Raw genomic sequence first — 16089 nt, forward strand, 5'->3', positions numbered from 1 at the left:
AATATGAGTCATTTAGAGAAATGGCAGTATGAGAGGTGTTGAGGAATGTAAGAATGCCTTTCTACAAGAGTAACTGTTAAGATTTGGTGCTATTATAAGGACCTAATGACACATGATTATACAATTGGCTGGGTTTATTTTTTACTGAATATTAAAATTTTTAAAGCATACATAGTTCGACTCAAAAAAATCAACTGCTGGATAGATCTAGCCTAAAGAATCTCTGGGATAAGTATAAGAATATAAACCACAGTTTCATTGCATTCAATAACAAACAAATACAAAATGAATTTATCCACTAGACGATGAATAATTAAAGAATCCACTGCAGATCCATATTGCAGACTATTTGGTAGCAATTTAAAAGAACGAGATAAATCCATTTGCATTGACATAAAAAAGAGCTCTATCCAAGAGGCTGTTATATGAAACAAGCCAATTGTATTCATTATTTAAACATTTTAAAATAAAACATATTAAACATGCAGGTACAACATTTCATTTGGTCCCTGCCAAGTGAAAATGGCTGTGTACACACTTTTAGGGTCAATATATTAGGGGCCGATGCATATAACCACCAATAATAAAATGACTAGACAGCACTTAGGTTTTTTTTTTTTTTATTATTTCAATTGGTATAGAGTGTAAAAAATGTTTCATAACTATGAATAGACTATGTCACTTTTTAGATTTGTGCATTCTCATTGTTTAGATTTCCTAATTTAGTTGCAAAATCTGTTATATCAGCTTGATAGGAAACATTAGAAATGTTCTGAAAATCAAGGCAAAAAGAAGTTATTGAATGTGGAAGGGGGCAGGTAGGGAGTGGGAGGTGGGACTCAGAATCTAAGGAGACAGGAAATAATCATGTCTCAGGAAGAACAAGAATCTAGGGTATTGACAATAGCTGAGGCATCACTTTTTCCTGGAAGTCAGAATCTTGAACAAATGGAAGAAGATCAGAAAAGTTTTGGCAAGCCCAAAATCTTTGTTATGACCTCTTGGATACTGAACATTCTCTGTTCAGTTCCTGAGAATTTGGAAGTTTTGAAGACTTTGTGAGTTTACATTTCAACTGCTTTACTTACTAACACACATTCCAACTGCTTTTACTTTTACTTACTAACCATGTGAATCTGAGCAAATTATTTAACCATAACCACCTTCATCTGTAAATATGGACATAAAATTATACTTAGTGCCTAGAGTTTTTGAGAGGATTAAGTTATATAATGCATAAAATTACTGGCATAGAGTATTATTAATTCAACATTGGATATTATTCCTAAAAGACATCAAAATATCAAAATGCTAATTATTCATAGTATTGGATAAATGAAGGGATCTTCTCTCATCCTTTACAAAGTTTCTCTGAGAGTATTTTATTCTAATTGTAAAAACTTATTTAAGCTGAGTCAGAATAATCTGATGCAAGAATTATAGTAGGATCTGCCACTCAAATTAGATATTTTAATGATCAATCAATAGTTTTATGTCTTTAGAAGAATATAAGAACTATGCTGTGAAATTTTACCCATGTAAATTAACAAAAAATTTGCCTCCAAAGGAAAAGATAGTAAAGTTCTTTAATTGGAACAGTCTTAGTTCAGTAGACTCAAGTAAATTTCAAAAGTGTGTATTTCATTGCTTGTCTCTCCTCTTCCCCCACCCCCATTCATTATTCATGATGGTTCTGTCTTGGTCTTGAACAAATAAACACCAGAATATTTAAAAGTACTGAACTGTCTGTCCTGGCAAGAATTATAACCCCAATGACTAACCCCAAAAGGTCACAAGATGTTTCCCTTCATTTTGTCATTTGCTTTTAGATAGGCTGCTCTCAAAATACAAGCTATAATAAGTAGCTATTTAGAGACAAGACAGCCCAAATCTATCATTTAAAAGAGGAAATAAGTGGTAAGAACACTGCATCCTTAAACTAGAACTTCTGAGCTGAAAACTTTTTGTTTAAAATAATTCCACATGACAAGGGATCAGTAGGAGAAAAACCCCCAATCGGTGGTGGCAGATACTGTAAGCTGATTCCCTTCCCACCCATCTCTGCATCTGCACAGTGTGTGGACTAGAAAGTGGGATTCTTGCTTTCCTAGATTCAGTGGATGGAAGTAGAGTGGCCGTGTGATCTGGTTCTAGAAAATACATTGTAAACAGCAGTCTCAGCTGAGGTTTTTAGAAAAACTTTTTTTTAAAGACTGAGCTGACATCTCCCTTTACACTTTGCCACTCCTCCTACCTCCTTCTTCCCATGAGTATCATTGACATGATGCTTGACATGAAGTCCTCTTTAAACCATGAAAATGACAGCCATGTGAAGACATTCCTGGGCCCAGCTCTGGAAACTTGCCCTTTCCTCACATACCTTTTGTTTGAGGCAAACAAATCCTTTACTTTTTAAATGCTCTTTTTTGGATTTTCAGTTGTTTCAAACACATTTACAACTGATAATATTAACACATCAGGGAAAACAGATTTTTCTCTGACATTAGAAATTAATTTTTCCAGAAACTATAAAGGACCTAAGAAAAGAGATGTTTTATCAAATTGCACTAAAAATCCTGAGAAGCTTGATGGGCATGATGCACAGCATGGATTTTGCTTTGCTGTGTTTGTCACTAGAATCAACTTAATGAAAACAACTAAACAGTTTTTTGACTTTCATTTTCATGGAGAATGAATATATAACTTAAAGAGAATATGAATGGGGCCTCCCCGGTGGCGCAGCGGTTGAGCGCTTGCGAAGCTGCCCGTGGCCTCGGAGCGCCGGTTTGATCCCTGCTCCCAGCCACCGGAGGAGGGTCCCACATGGCGCGCAGACCTCTCCTGCGCCTGCTGCTCCCAGCAGTGTACTCGGTCCTTCTGCCTGCTCTGCTCCCCGCTCTGCTCGGTGAATTCTCTCACCCTCCCGTGCTTCTGACTGTACAGTGCATGTATAAAACAAAACAAACAAATAAATAATAAAACATGCCTCTATTTAAAAAAAAAAAAAAAGAGAATATGAATGGAGGGCCTCCCTGGTGGTGCCTGGGAAAACAGATTTTTCTCTGACATTAGAAATTAATTTTTCCAGAAACTATAAAGGACCTAAGAAAAGAGATGTTTTATCAAATTGCACTAAAAATCCTGAGAAGCTTGATGGCATGATGCACAGCATGGATTTTGCTTTGCTGTGTTTGTCACTAGAATCAACTTAATGAAAACAACTAAACAGTTTTTGACTTTCATTTTCATGGAGAATGAATATGTAACTTAAAGAGAATATGAATGGAGGGCCTCCCTGGTGGTGCAAGGGGTTAAGCACAGCACTGTGCAGCTATCTGCAGCTTCTGCAGCATGAGTTCAGTCCCCATTCAGGATGCTGACCCACATGATGCAGCAGATCTCTCCTGTCTTGCCACTGTTCCCTCAGCAGTGTATCCTGTTCTGCTCCCCACTCTGTCGCTGGTGAGTCCTCTCAACCCCCACACCTCTGGCCTGTGCCCCAGTTCTCCTATACCTAAATAGATACATATTTTTTAAAAAGAGAGAGAGAATATGAATGGGATTTGACATGTGGATATATAAGTCAGTCTCCTCAGATCTCTCTCCCAAAAGAAGGTAAAAACATTTTTCACTACTAAGCCAAAACATCGCAACGTAACAACTACAGAAATGTTTTTCATTCTGGGAGTATGATGGGATTGGGGAGGGTAGATAAAGTAAATAAATACCAGCAACTTTCACAACCATGTACAATTATTGGAGCTTGACCACTCCCCTCCCCAGACCCCTAACCATGAAATGATGTCAATTTTGGACACAGCTCTTGGTTTTTCCTAATTTTTATAATCAAGTGACATCATTGGACATTAGATAGAGAAAATTCCCTACTATCTAACTTTCATCTATCTCCTCAATAGGAAAAAGACTTTTTGATTTATTTTAGCACTACAAGCAAGAGATTACCCAGAGCGGAGAGCAGAGCAGCAGAAGGATACACTGCTGAGGGAGCAGGGCAGGAGAGGTCTGCGCGCCATGTGGGACCTCCTCTGTGGCAGCAGCCGGGGATCGAACCGGCGCTGCAGAGGCAGCGGCAGCTTCGCATTCAACCGCTGCGCCACCGGGGAGGCCCAGGAAAAAGACTTTTGAGCTACAAGCAAAGTTTACCTGCCTTGGAAGTATACCTATGGGTATATACCTGAAAGTCTCTGTAGACCTAACAGATCAGAGTTCTCATTCCCTGTAAGTAAGTTAGTGATTGGCCATGACTTGCAAAATTAGGGCATATGTTTCCAGAGCAAGCTGAGGTGGGAAGAGGAGGAAGAAATGTAAGGAAAAAGCCTTCATTTGAGCCAGAACTGCTGTGCTTTAGGCACTTCTACTTAAGGGGCTTTGGAATGAGTTTTCATCTGTAGCAAGTTTATATTGAAGCAATACAAGATTAAGGGATAGCCTAATGCCAGTTACAAATACAAATATATTACTTGGAAGAGGTAACATTACATCATCTGGCATCTCCATAAACATTAAAATTTAGCTTACTTAGTAAATTAGAACAGTGGAGCCGTCTGGAGCTATTCATTTGACTCTTGGGTTGTTACATCTTCAATTGAATTAAATAAAGATTAGTGCAAACCCATGAGTTTGTATTTATATCCTAACAAGTATTTAATCACTCAATCATTCAATCATTTCAATATGGGCAAGTTCACTTCTCTGGCCTGTTGTAACGGAGCTACCACCTCCACCAGGTATTTGTTCTCAAGAACATGTTTGAAGCACCTACCAGCACATGTCCCAAAGCAAGGGAATGACAATATGATTGTTTTTTCCAAATTCTACAGTTAGCTCTTTCAAAGACTTCTGGACTTCATTTAACTCTTATTGCTATTCTTAGAACAACTATTTCAGGGACAATATTTTTTTCTTCCAAATCTGAACCCTTACCCATTTTTTATTGCGGTACTGCCTAATAATATCATAAGGGTCTCTGGGATGATATGACACTGAACTCTTTCAAGGGAAATGCACATTTGTTATTCCTATGACCAGAGTTTCTGTCTGATGTTTATCTCCTATTCTATGAATTTGGCCAGACAAAGTAGAAACCACAAGTATGTTTCCCCCTTAGGCCCAGAGAAGAGCCAGACTCTTTTCTCATAAGCTCTGAGAATGAAGTCATGGACCAAGAAGAAAGCAAGCCCTTTTAAAGTTCTGCAGGGGGAGAGGGAAGAAGACTCAGCAGGGGAGAAAGAGTGTGTTGATGCCTTTGTTCTTCCAGAATGGCGACCTCACTCTATTCCTCACTCTTTACTGCCTCCTTTAATGCTGCCCAGAACATGGTGCTAGAGCGGGAGCATGCATTAACAAGGCCTGTGGTTAACATGCATTTTCAAGGCCTGCTCTAGTCTCAGTCCCCTCAGAACCACTGGGGGCCAAGTTCATCCTTCACTCCTAGGAAATCTTGCAGTGCTTTACTATTCTAATCTATAAACTCCCATTTGGCAACTTTTATTTTAATGCAAATAGCTTTTCTCCTAATGAATATCATAAATACTGTGAGGGCAGATTGTAGACAATAGCACTTACTAAATGTTTACAATTGATCAAAAAAAGGACACTTTTTCCGGGAAAAGTATTGAGCTAACTCCTGCCTGGTTTATAAGACATTTGAAATTAATTTATCTCTTATAAATCAAGAAATGTCAAAAAATAATGACTGGGATTTCACCAGATTAGGAAAGCCGGTTTATAACCAAGAGCAAAATAAGATGCCACCAGACAAGGAAGTGGTTTAGAGGTTAGGTATAAGGTTAGCACTGCAGACACTGCAGGGACAACCACAAGGAGAAATTCCAGTCAGGAGTATTACAAATACACCTCCATGAAAGGGAGGCACATTCCCTTCCCGCCCCCAATTCACATGCAGTCGCCTTGGATTACAAATCTCAGTATATCAAAACCAGATTTTTTTCTTATTTTTTTTTCAGTTCTGTAACTTTATTTGATAATCAGTGGTTAGTTATCATTCACATTGACTGGAAGATATGGAATGCCTCACGAATTGACATGTTATCCTTGTGCAGGGGCCATGATAATTTTCTCTGCATCATTCCACTACAGTATATGTGCTGCCAAAGCGAGCACTCAGACTAGGTTTTCTAAGTGGGAGTTACTGGAAACTAGGGGCAGGGCTGTGTGGCCAGGTGGACCTATAAAACATGGATGCAGGCTGTGCTTCTGTGGACTGATTTGCATCTCAGTACTTGGGGGAGACATAAACATGAGAGACATGTAGAGACACTTGGAAGAGATACTCAGAAGAGATATGTGGGTGAGAGACACGTGGGGAGGCTGCTCCTGGTCCTTGGTAGAGACAGTGGCATCCATTATCTTGACTTCCTATTGGACTCTTTGGTATGTTTTGAGTCTCTCTTTTTGTCCCAGCTCTCTGGGACCTGCTTAATCCCTTTCTTAAGGTTCCTTGCCAGAAAGTACCTAGGCAAACTTTTGGGCCTCAGTGGCCCCCCTTTAGGCCGAACCAGCTTGACTGGGAATTTGCCCATGAGGGGATGGATAATTTTTGGAGACTTACTGAGAAGCTACTATTTGAAATCCTTTCTTCTCTCTATGCACACCAAAGATTCATAAAAAATCTTTCACACTAAGAGACTGCTTCTTATGCCTTTGTGCAGTGGATAGCTGAAGCCCTTTTAAAGCATGTATCCCTTAGCAGTTTAGGCTCCCTGGGTACCCCTCAGCCACATGCTAACAGGATTCAGCATATTGTTGTGACTCAAAGTAAATCATTTTGTACCCCTCTGGATTCTTCTAGCTTGGCAAATAGTCCAACAATTATCAGATTGATAAGAGAAAAAGACAAAAAGAAGTCTCGTAATAGCATATATACCTTCTATATACATGAGGGAAATTCAGCATGACTGAGTAACTTGCACACATGGCTTCAAATGACGTCTTAAACAGTTTAGTTAGGGCAGGTCGTCTTTGGGAGACAGAAAAGGAGGGTCCGTAAGGGAGTCTGGTGCAGGGGGAGGCACAAAAGACAAAAAACATGCAGATTTAAGTTCTGCCTTCTCTAATGAAAAGAGATAAGATTAAATCTTCCCCAGAGAGTCCTTTACAGACAAATTTACATATAAATACCAGAAACAACCTGTATCCAGTCTTCAGAGTCACTCCCATAAAATTGAACTTTGCCTAAAAGACATTTTGGGGTAGCAGATTTTTAATCCCCTACAGCGTTAACTCACATCTGAGACTGAGGACTGATTAGTGGGTAGATCCACATTTGAACCACTCTTCCCTGTGTCATGTGGTGCTGGGGAATACCCACTGCAGGACTTTAGACCACTGTGATTTGTCTATTGCAAAATATGTACATACTTGTTTATCTTTAAACAAAATTTGGTTTTACTGCACTGCAATTATTGAACACAGCATGCAATGGAGTTCACGCCAGTTGACTACACCATCAAATGGACAGTTTTCTTGGGTTTGGGCTCCTGCCAAAGGACATGATTTTTAAGTAAAAAAAAAAAAAACCAAAAAACCCACAAAACTCTTACAAACTTTCTAAGCCTACTTTTGTCTTTTCTGAAATGAGAGTATTTCTCATCTAACCAGTCTTTGCATCTACATTACCGTACAGAACATAGAGTAGACACTTCATGAATATTAGTTTCCTTCCTTTCTTTATGCCATAAGTATATCTGGCAAGATGATTATAACTTGAGACATTAGTGCATGTTTAAGCTATAGTAAATGTTTCCTTTACTTTCCTGTAAGAAAGTAAAGGAAATAGCCCAAGGTTTCAGAATCACTGAAGCCCAAAAAAGCATTTAGTTAAATTAGTCTTGTTCTTCTCCTAAGTAGATGATTTATTATAAAATCAAAGTGTCTTTCATTTGTTATTTTTATGATATGTTCAATTCTTATAAAATCAGTTCTAGCAATTAATTTTTTTTCTTTAAGAAGAAAATAATCTTTCAAGCAGTATTTTTTTTTACTTCTTCATGCATTGTGATGCTTTTATATCTATATCATATCATATTTATATCATATAATTTTAAATTTAAAAGATTTAAAAAATAATTTTATTTTTTAATGATTTTTTTTTTTATGCATACAAGAACTAGGGTACAGGCCAGAGGTGGGGAGGGGGTGAGAGGATTCACCAAAGACAGAGTGGGGAGCAGAACAGGCAGATCTACTGAAATACCCTGCTGAGGGGAGCAGTGGGCAAGACCGGAGGGCTCTGCGGTGCCATGTGGGTTAGCTCCCTGCCCTGGGATCTAACTTGTGCTGCAGTGGCTGCGTATTGCTTCCTAGTGCTGAGAATTAACTCTTTGCACCACCAGAGAGGCCCCTGAAAAGTAATTTTAAATGATTTTTTCACTGGCCTATATTTATAACCTTGAAAATGAGTAGATTTGGCTTATATTGGTGCTTATTTCTGACTATCGATTTCTAACTATTCAAAAAAAAAATTTAGATGTTCTTTTAAGGACTCAGCACATCAAATGAATCTGCAAATAAGTAATTTTTAAAGACAGCTGAGAAAAACAGCAACCAGCAATTTGTATTACTCTGGAAAAGAGCAAGAGCAAACATCTCTTTTCTATTGGTGTGATTAATAGACACTAATGAAATTGGAGGATATTGATCACATATACACCATTATATTAAAAAAAAAGAACCTATCAACTGAAACCTACAGTATTGCAAACTAATGTTGCCTCAATTTAAAAAAATGTCCACTCAGGTATAAGTTACTAGTTGTTGATCATTAGTGATCATTAGTAAAGAGTGAAACAATGTGCTTCAATCAACAAATATTTATTAATCATGTCTTACATGCCAAGCACTATATATTATATACCTCTATGTCCTACTGGCTGTGAATGAGATTCATTCATTCATTCTCACTAGTTACACTGATTTGGATATACAGTCAAGTGATAGAATCATACACATTTTCATTTTTTACTGCACTAAAACAGAAAATTAAAGTGTGTTATATTTAAAAATATTTTATCACAAAAATAAACCAACAAAGAAGCCAAAAGGTTGAACCAAAATAGAAAGTCAGATGTAATAGCTACTGGATTTATTGCCAGTAAGTTACTTGGAAACTATTTTCTTCCTTCAGAATTCAAACTAGCTATAGAAAGCCCTCTTACTCCCATAGGGCATATTAGCAATAGATACTGAGATCAGCAGTTGGAGGAGCAGAGACAGAGCTTATGCAAAGTGAAGCCATATGTGCTAGAGCGGATTATTTTTCACAAGTCATCTATTACTTAGCCACATATACCTACAACACACTAGGCTGGATGGGTGCATTCCCCCACCCTATCAATGTTGCTTATAACTAGCTCTGGTCAATGGGATGCAACAAGAAGGACTTAAATGTCCTTGCATTCCTTGATTGCTATGAAGAGAGCTTGTGCCAGCTAGCAGCTGTCTCTTCAGTCTGGGCCTAAGAGTGAAATACACGGGTAGTCAATCCTATATTTGACCTAAAGCCAAGAGCCAAGTCAAGCCAAGCAGGATCCTAATGCAGAGCCACACTAAGCAACCAAAACTAAGAATGCCTCACATTATAAGCCACAATGTTTTTGAGATCATTTTGCAGGATTTTGGGTGTAAAAAGTGGCTAACATACCATCCCTGGTTAAAGGAAGTAAGAGCACAAGTACAGTTTATAGCATTCCAACTAAAAAACAGTAAGAAAACTTTATGCAATTAGAGACAAAAAGACTTACAAATTATGCAGTTAATTTAAAATCCCTAACACAATAACCCCACCCCAGGGAAGGGAATTATGGGATACAAATAGAGTTAGTGGCAGGTGCAAAAACATGACTACAAACGAATGAAGCAGATCTAGACCTCACAACCTGGCTTGGTTATTGAGAGTTGGCAGGTCCCAGTGCAAATTGATCCAATTACCACAGTTGAATTCATCTCCTGTTAAAAACATGGAGCTTCTCTTTTTCGTTTGCAGTTGAACCATATTTTCACAGATCAAAGACTTTTACTTAAGTAATTTAATAAAATGAGACTAATTTGATATCAATATAGTTTGAAAGGCAAGCACAATGATGTTCTTCGTTTTAGTTACTAAGGAAAGTACAGAGGCAGGCTTGTTATGTAAATTATGCATTTGTACCAAGACAAGGCTGAATGTTGTCACAACAAAGCTCTGTGAGTGAAGGTTTTGCAACAGTTCAAATAGAAAAAAGGGATGAAGAAATAATTCTTTACACAACACATATTTTGAGTGTGGGATACAGAACTCAAGACAACCCCACAGCATACTAGCCAATGTCATATTCATGCGAGGGAAGAACTTTAGGTTCAATAAAAACACATTTTCTATAACATTGTTGATTTGAACTTTTCAAAGGAAATCACCCTGTCTGCAGCCCTGCTGGTGACCCAGCTCTAAGCAGTTCATCCAAGGGTGGCCAATCCACTGCTCAATCAATGGTCTATGACATTAAATATCCTCAGAAATGAACTGGATATTAGTTTCCTATGGCAGCCATGACAAACTATTACAAACTGGGTGACCTAAGACAATAGACTTGTATATTCCAACAGCTCTGGAGACCAGAAGTCAGAAATGAAGATGTTGGCAGGTCAGTTCCTTCTGGAGCCTCTGAGGGAAAACCACTTCCTGCCTCTCTCCTGGCTTCTAGAAGCTGACAGTCATTGGCATTGCATGGCATGTCACCACCCTCTCATTTCTGCCTCCCTCTTCACATGTCTTTTTCCTTCCAGCTTCTCTGTCTTCTTTGCTGAGTCTCTTAAGAACACTCATCATTGGGTCTCCCCTGGTGGTGCAGACGGTTGAGCACCACGCTGTGAAGCTGTCTGCAGCCTCTGCAGAGCTGGTTCAATCCCGGCTGGCTGGCGAGGGTCTCACATGGTGCAGCAGACCTCTCCTTTCGCGCCCCCTCAGCAGTGTGTCTCATTAGTCTGCCTGCTCTGTTCCCCTCTCTGTCTCTGGTGAATTCTCTCACCCTCCCGTGCATCTGGCCTGTACCCCGGTTCTTGTTAAAATAAATAAATAAATCTTTAAAAAAAAAGAACACTCATCATTGAATGTAGGACTGACTTTTACTCTAGGATGATCTCATCTCATCTCACCTTAATTAGATATGCAAAACTGCTTATTCCACATAAGGACACATTCTGAGGTTCTGAGTGGATATGAATTTTGAAAGGAGTCACTATTGCTCCTTCTACAGCTGGGTCAAGAAAATTATACTGGGCCTCCCTGGTGGCACAAGGGGTTAAGACGCAACCTATGAAGCTGTCCTCAGCCTCTGTGGCATGAGTTCGATCCCCGGCCTGCCAGGGAGCAACCCACATGGCTCAGCAGACCTTTCCTGACCGGCCCACTGCTCCCCTCAGCAGTGTACTTCGGTCAATCTGCCTGTTTCTCTTCCCCGCTGTCTGGTGAATCCTCTTATCCCCCCACACCTCTGGCCTGTACCCCAGATCTTGTATGCATAAATAAATAAATTTTTTTTTAAAAAGACATTATTTAGAGAGCTAAAAGGCCAGCCAAAGACTTAGATCCAGAATATATAAGGAATTCCTATAAATCAATAAGAAAAAGAAAAATACTACAAGGAGATGAAACAAATGGTAAAATGTACATGAAAAGATGATTAATGCCATTATTCATCAAGGAAATACACATTGACACTATAATTTGATCTTATTACATTCCCACAAGAATGACTTAAGTTATGAAAAGGACTGTCAAAATGAAGTTAGTACTTGATGAAGATATGAAACTGGAATCTTTATACATTGGTGGTGGTAGCATTCAAATCAGTACAACTAATTTGAAAAATTGCTTTGCAGATTTAACTAAAATTATGTGTGCTAGAAAATAACTAAGCTATTCTACTCCTGGAAAATTATTTATTTTATTTTATATGTATATTTTTTTAAGATTTATTTATTTATATATATAAGAATTGGGGTACAGGCCAGAGTTGTGGTAGGTGAGAGGACTCACCAAAGACAGAGTGGGGAACAGAACAGGCAGACTGACTGAAATACACTGCTGAGGGGAGCAGCGGGTGAGTCAGGAAAGGTCTGCTACACCATGTGGGTAGCTTCCTGGCAGGCTGGGGATCGAACTCTTGCTGCAGTGGCTGTAGATAGCTTCATATTTTTCATCTTAACCCTTTGCACCACCAGGGAGGCCCATATTTTATTTCATATATTTTTGACATCACTTTTCATTTTGTACAATATATGTATTTTCATCTTGGTTATAGTCCCTGTAAAATTCCCACCACCCTTGTTTTGATCCTACTCCCTTCTCCCCCCCATGTAGTGGGTCTCTGGTTTATAGTTGCCTGTTGATTTTGATTTTTACTTTATTATAATTAGTCTTTTTCCTGATCCCTTATTTGGGTCTTATAAATTCCTGCTATGAGTGTGAGAGACCACCCAGTATTTTTCTTTTTCTTGCATCAAGAAGATGTGGTACATATACACAATGGAATATTACTCAGCAATCAAAAAAGATAAACTCATGCCATTTGCTGCAACATGGATGGAGCTGGACGGGATCATGCTCAGTGAAATAAGCCAGAAAAAAAAAGAAAATACTCCTGGAAAATTCTTCTCCCAAAAGAAATTAAAGTATATGTCTGCCAAACGTCATATGTAAAAATGTACATAGTTGATTGATCATAATAACACAAATTAGAAATAATCTAAATGCTTATTAATAGAATGGATAAGTGAATACTATGCAATGTTGAATAGCAATGAACAACAACAAACTACTGCTTTACACAGCAAATGACTACAAATCCCAGACATAGTAATGAGCAACAGTATAAACCATGAATGTATCCATTGGGTTGTCAGAAAAGTCATGACGCATTTTTGCTTGAAAAACAGAAAAAAATGTCATGGACTTTTCCAACAACACAATATATGAAATTAAAGAAGAAAAATGAATTTACAATGAATGAGGCCACCACAGAGTGAAACTCTTTTGGGAAAATGTTGCTTGGGAAGAGCCTGAGGAGCTTTCTGAAGTGCTGAAAGTAGTATGTATCTTGATTGAGCTGTATCTGTTATGGTGCACAGACATACCACACTCTAAATGTTTGTTCTTTGCTGTATATGCATATAACATATATGTACTTTTTAAAAATGTGTGGGTTATAACTTGATAAAAAGTAAATAAAAAGAGGGGAAATGAAAAATAAATAAAATTACCATTTCCTGTAGCTGTAAGGACAATATATGCAAAACTCATGCCCAAGATTTAACTGTTATGGTGGCAATACTACAAACAAGTGTAGATGCACAGTCTCAAAAAGTTTTCTTTGTAAAAGTCAAGGTCTTGATAGAAAAACTTGGATCCTGACATCTAGCATAGTGATATTTGTATAGATAAATTCACTATCTTGAATCCCCAGAATGTTATTAATCTTCTGTCTGAAGAATCAGTCCTTTCACCCTTACTAGAGAGGAAAATTACACAAAGGCTAGAAGCTTTGCAAAAACCTCATCTCAGTCAGATGTCTTGCAGGATGGATGTTTTTTTCTGTTCAAGATTTGTTATCACATCTTTGTTGTCTCAGAAATATAGGGGTCAAGTGGGAAAATACATTTTCTACTTTGGGAGGAAACAGTTATACAATCAAAACAATTACAGCACCAGAATAACAAGATCTGAAGGAACGTACGTGGAAGGTATCTTGAAAACATTCAATCAGGGTGATGATTAGGGGATAGAATATAAATCTACATCGTGGAGAACTTATTAACATTGGGACACTCTCCTGTGACTTGGGTTTGGAATCATTCTAATACTGCTGAGATAGCGTCTCAGAGCTTGGCCATGTCCTTTCACATGTTATTTTAAGTGAGGTTGAGATGCTACCTCATTTATAGGGAACTACTTTGGCAGACTATTGATGGAGTCATAAGTCTCAGGGAGGTAAAAATGTTACTAAAGATTTATTACTTATTACATATGCTCAGAAAACCCACTATCTGATCACATTCCCTAGAAAATCCTAGAGGACATTGGCTTCAAAAAGGGAATAAAGAACACATAAGAACTTTGCATGGGGATCTCTGAGAAACTCCATTACACATTGCCTCTATATATTAAAGAGATGCCTTGAAACCACCATAATAATATCAATAGCGATGGGAGAATTCCAGAATGGCAGAGGCCAGGGAGTAGCATCTAACTGACAGAGTCAATATGGACATAACTACTTAAGAGACAGCAAGGCTGAAGTGGAAATCTGAGTATCTTGACCTAGAAATCTGTGGTGATAGTTACTAGATTTGATGTTCTTAGGGGTAAGGTGGATACACAATCAAGGTGCTATTTTACTTGCCTTGTAAACAAAAGAAAAAAACAAGCACTGAGAAGACTGACATCAGCTGCAAATTAAAAAAAAACTACTGAGGTCTTTCATGCAGTTTTCACCCAGTTCATTGGCTAGAATTCATGATTAAAGAAGTGCAGGGGTTCCTTTGAGGACAAGCTATATAATACCTCCTAAATTATACACACTATTTCCCATTCATGATTCAGTCATTTACCATAGAAGCTGTACAATGAGGAAAAAAGTCTTCCCAAACTTTTTGATGACTGTAACTTAACAGGGTCTGAAGTGAAACAAGCAAACAAAATACCATCACAGGCCACCAATAAGGACTTACAGAGACCACGTCATAAATGTAGATCTGTGTACATTAATCCATGTTGCTGTGTGCTCCAAAATTCTTCAGTATACACTCAGAAGACAGGAAACAACCTACTCTGTGGTTAATTCTCCAGTTCTTATGTATGCAACTGGAAAGGACATAGTTATGGTTTGGCAGAAAATTCACTATCCTGACAATGTAAAAGCTAGTGGCAAAAAGAGTTGTGAAGAAATCTGAAAATACCCTCCTTCATTCTCACTGTGGTCAAAGTTCTAAGCTCTGGTACATGCATGGTATATAGCTCTTGATCTTATAAACACATTCTTTTCAATACTCAACAATAAAGAGGATTAAAAATTTTTAACTTTATCTGAAGGTAGCAGTCTATGTTACAGTCTAGATTCTTCTACATTCTTCACATTGTCTGCAAAATTCTTGACCCTCAACATTCTCAGAAAATCAAGTTGGCCTATTGTGATATCATGCTAAGTAGACCTGGGGACTGGAAAGGGACAAGTATTTTAGATGCCTCAGTAAAACCCCTATATGATGGATGATGGAAGATAAACAATAAAAAGATTCAAAGACTTGCTACTTCAATGAAACTTCCAGAGGCTCAGTAGTCTGGGATGACATGGACAGGCCACCTAAGAACGGGACAAGTTGTTGCACTTTGCCCCACAATTACTAAGAGACATAGGACTAGATGGACCTCTTATATTTAGAGCAGCATACACTGAATTGAGGAATACTGCTCTAGCCCATTTGTTAAGCAATTTAGGAGGTTTTTGGGCAAGGTAGAGATGGAAACAGGATGCAGAAACAGAGACTACTATTTTTGTTCTCTTATTGTTTGATATAGGAAAGTTTGCCTCCATTATCTTACTGTCTAAAAAAATCTTGACTTATTGTTATAATAGCTAAATTTATCCTTCCATCTAGCGGTCTTATCAAGACATTTGACTAGCCTTACACCATTCTGCATGCTACTCTATGAATGAGCTTAATAATCTGGGAACTTTCTTTTCCAATTTTTTTTTTTTTGGTGGGAGGCATGCTATATGCCTAAATGCATATATGAAAGTTTAATGCAGCTGTAATAATTTGGTTATTCTAATAGATTTAGCATTATGGAAATAAAGTGATGGATTCAACCAGATATGTTCATCTTTGTTTGCTTTAAGTGCTGGATGCTTATAAGTTGATTTTTAAATGCCTAAACTCTAGTGTGACAGGGAAGACTTTGAGCCCCAAGTTTCTTTCTTAAGATGGTCAAGGAAACATTCTAGAGTCCTTATCAAGTTCAATCATTTAAAGATAGAAATAGTAAGAGGCTTCTTCTTGTAACTCAATTCTGAC

General features: G+C 38.0%; 1 non-coding gene across 1 annotated transcript; it reads right to left on the reverse strand.

The window, feature by feature from the left end:
* Positions 1–6038: 6038 nt before the first annotated feature.
* Positions 6039–6144, reverse strand: LOC119253592 (U6 spliceosomal RNA). The gene has a single exon (XR_005127130.1). It is a non-coding gene; the product is annotated as a U6 spliceosomal RNA (small nuclear RNA).
* Positions 6145–16089: the final 9945 nt, after the last annotated feature.

The sequence above is a fragment of the Talpa occidentalis genome, unplaced genomic scaffold, assembly GCF_014898055.3.
Source record: "Talpa occidentalis isolate TD23 unplaced genomic scaffold, MPIMG_talOcc4v2.1 talOcc4.2, whole genome shotgun sequence".
Classification (NCBI taxonomy): Eukaryota; Metazoa; Chordata; class Mammalia; order Eulipotyphla; family Talpidae; genus Talpa; species Talpa occidentalis.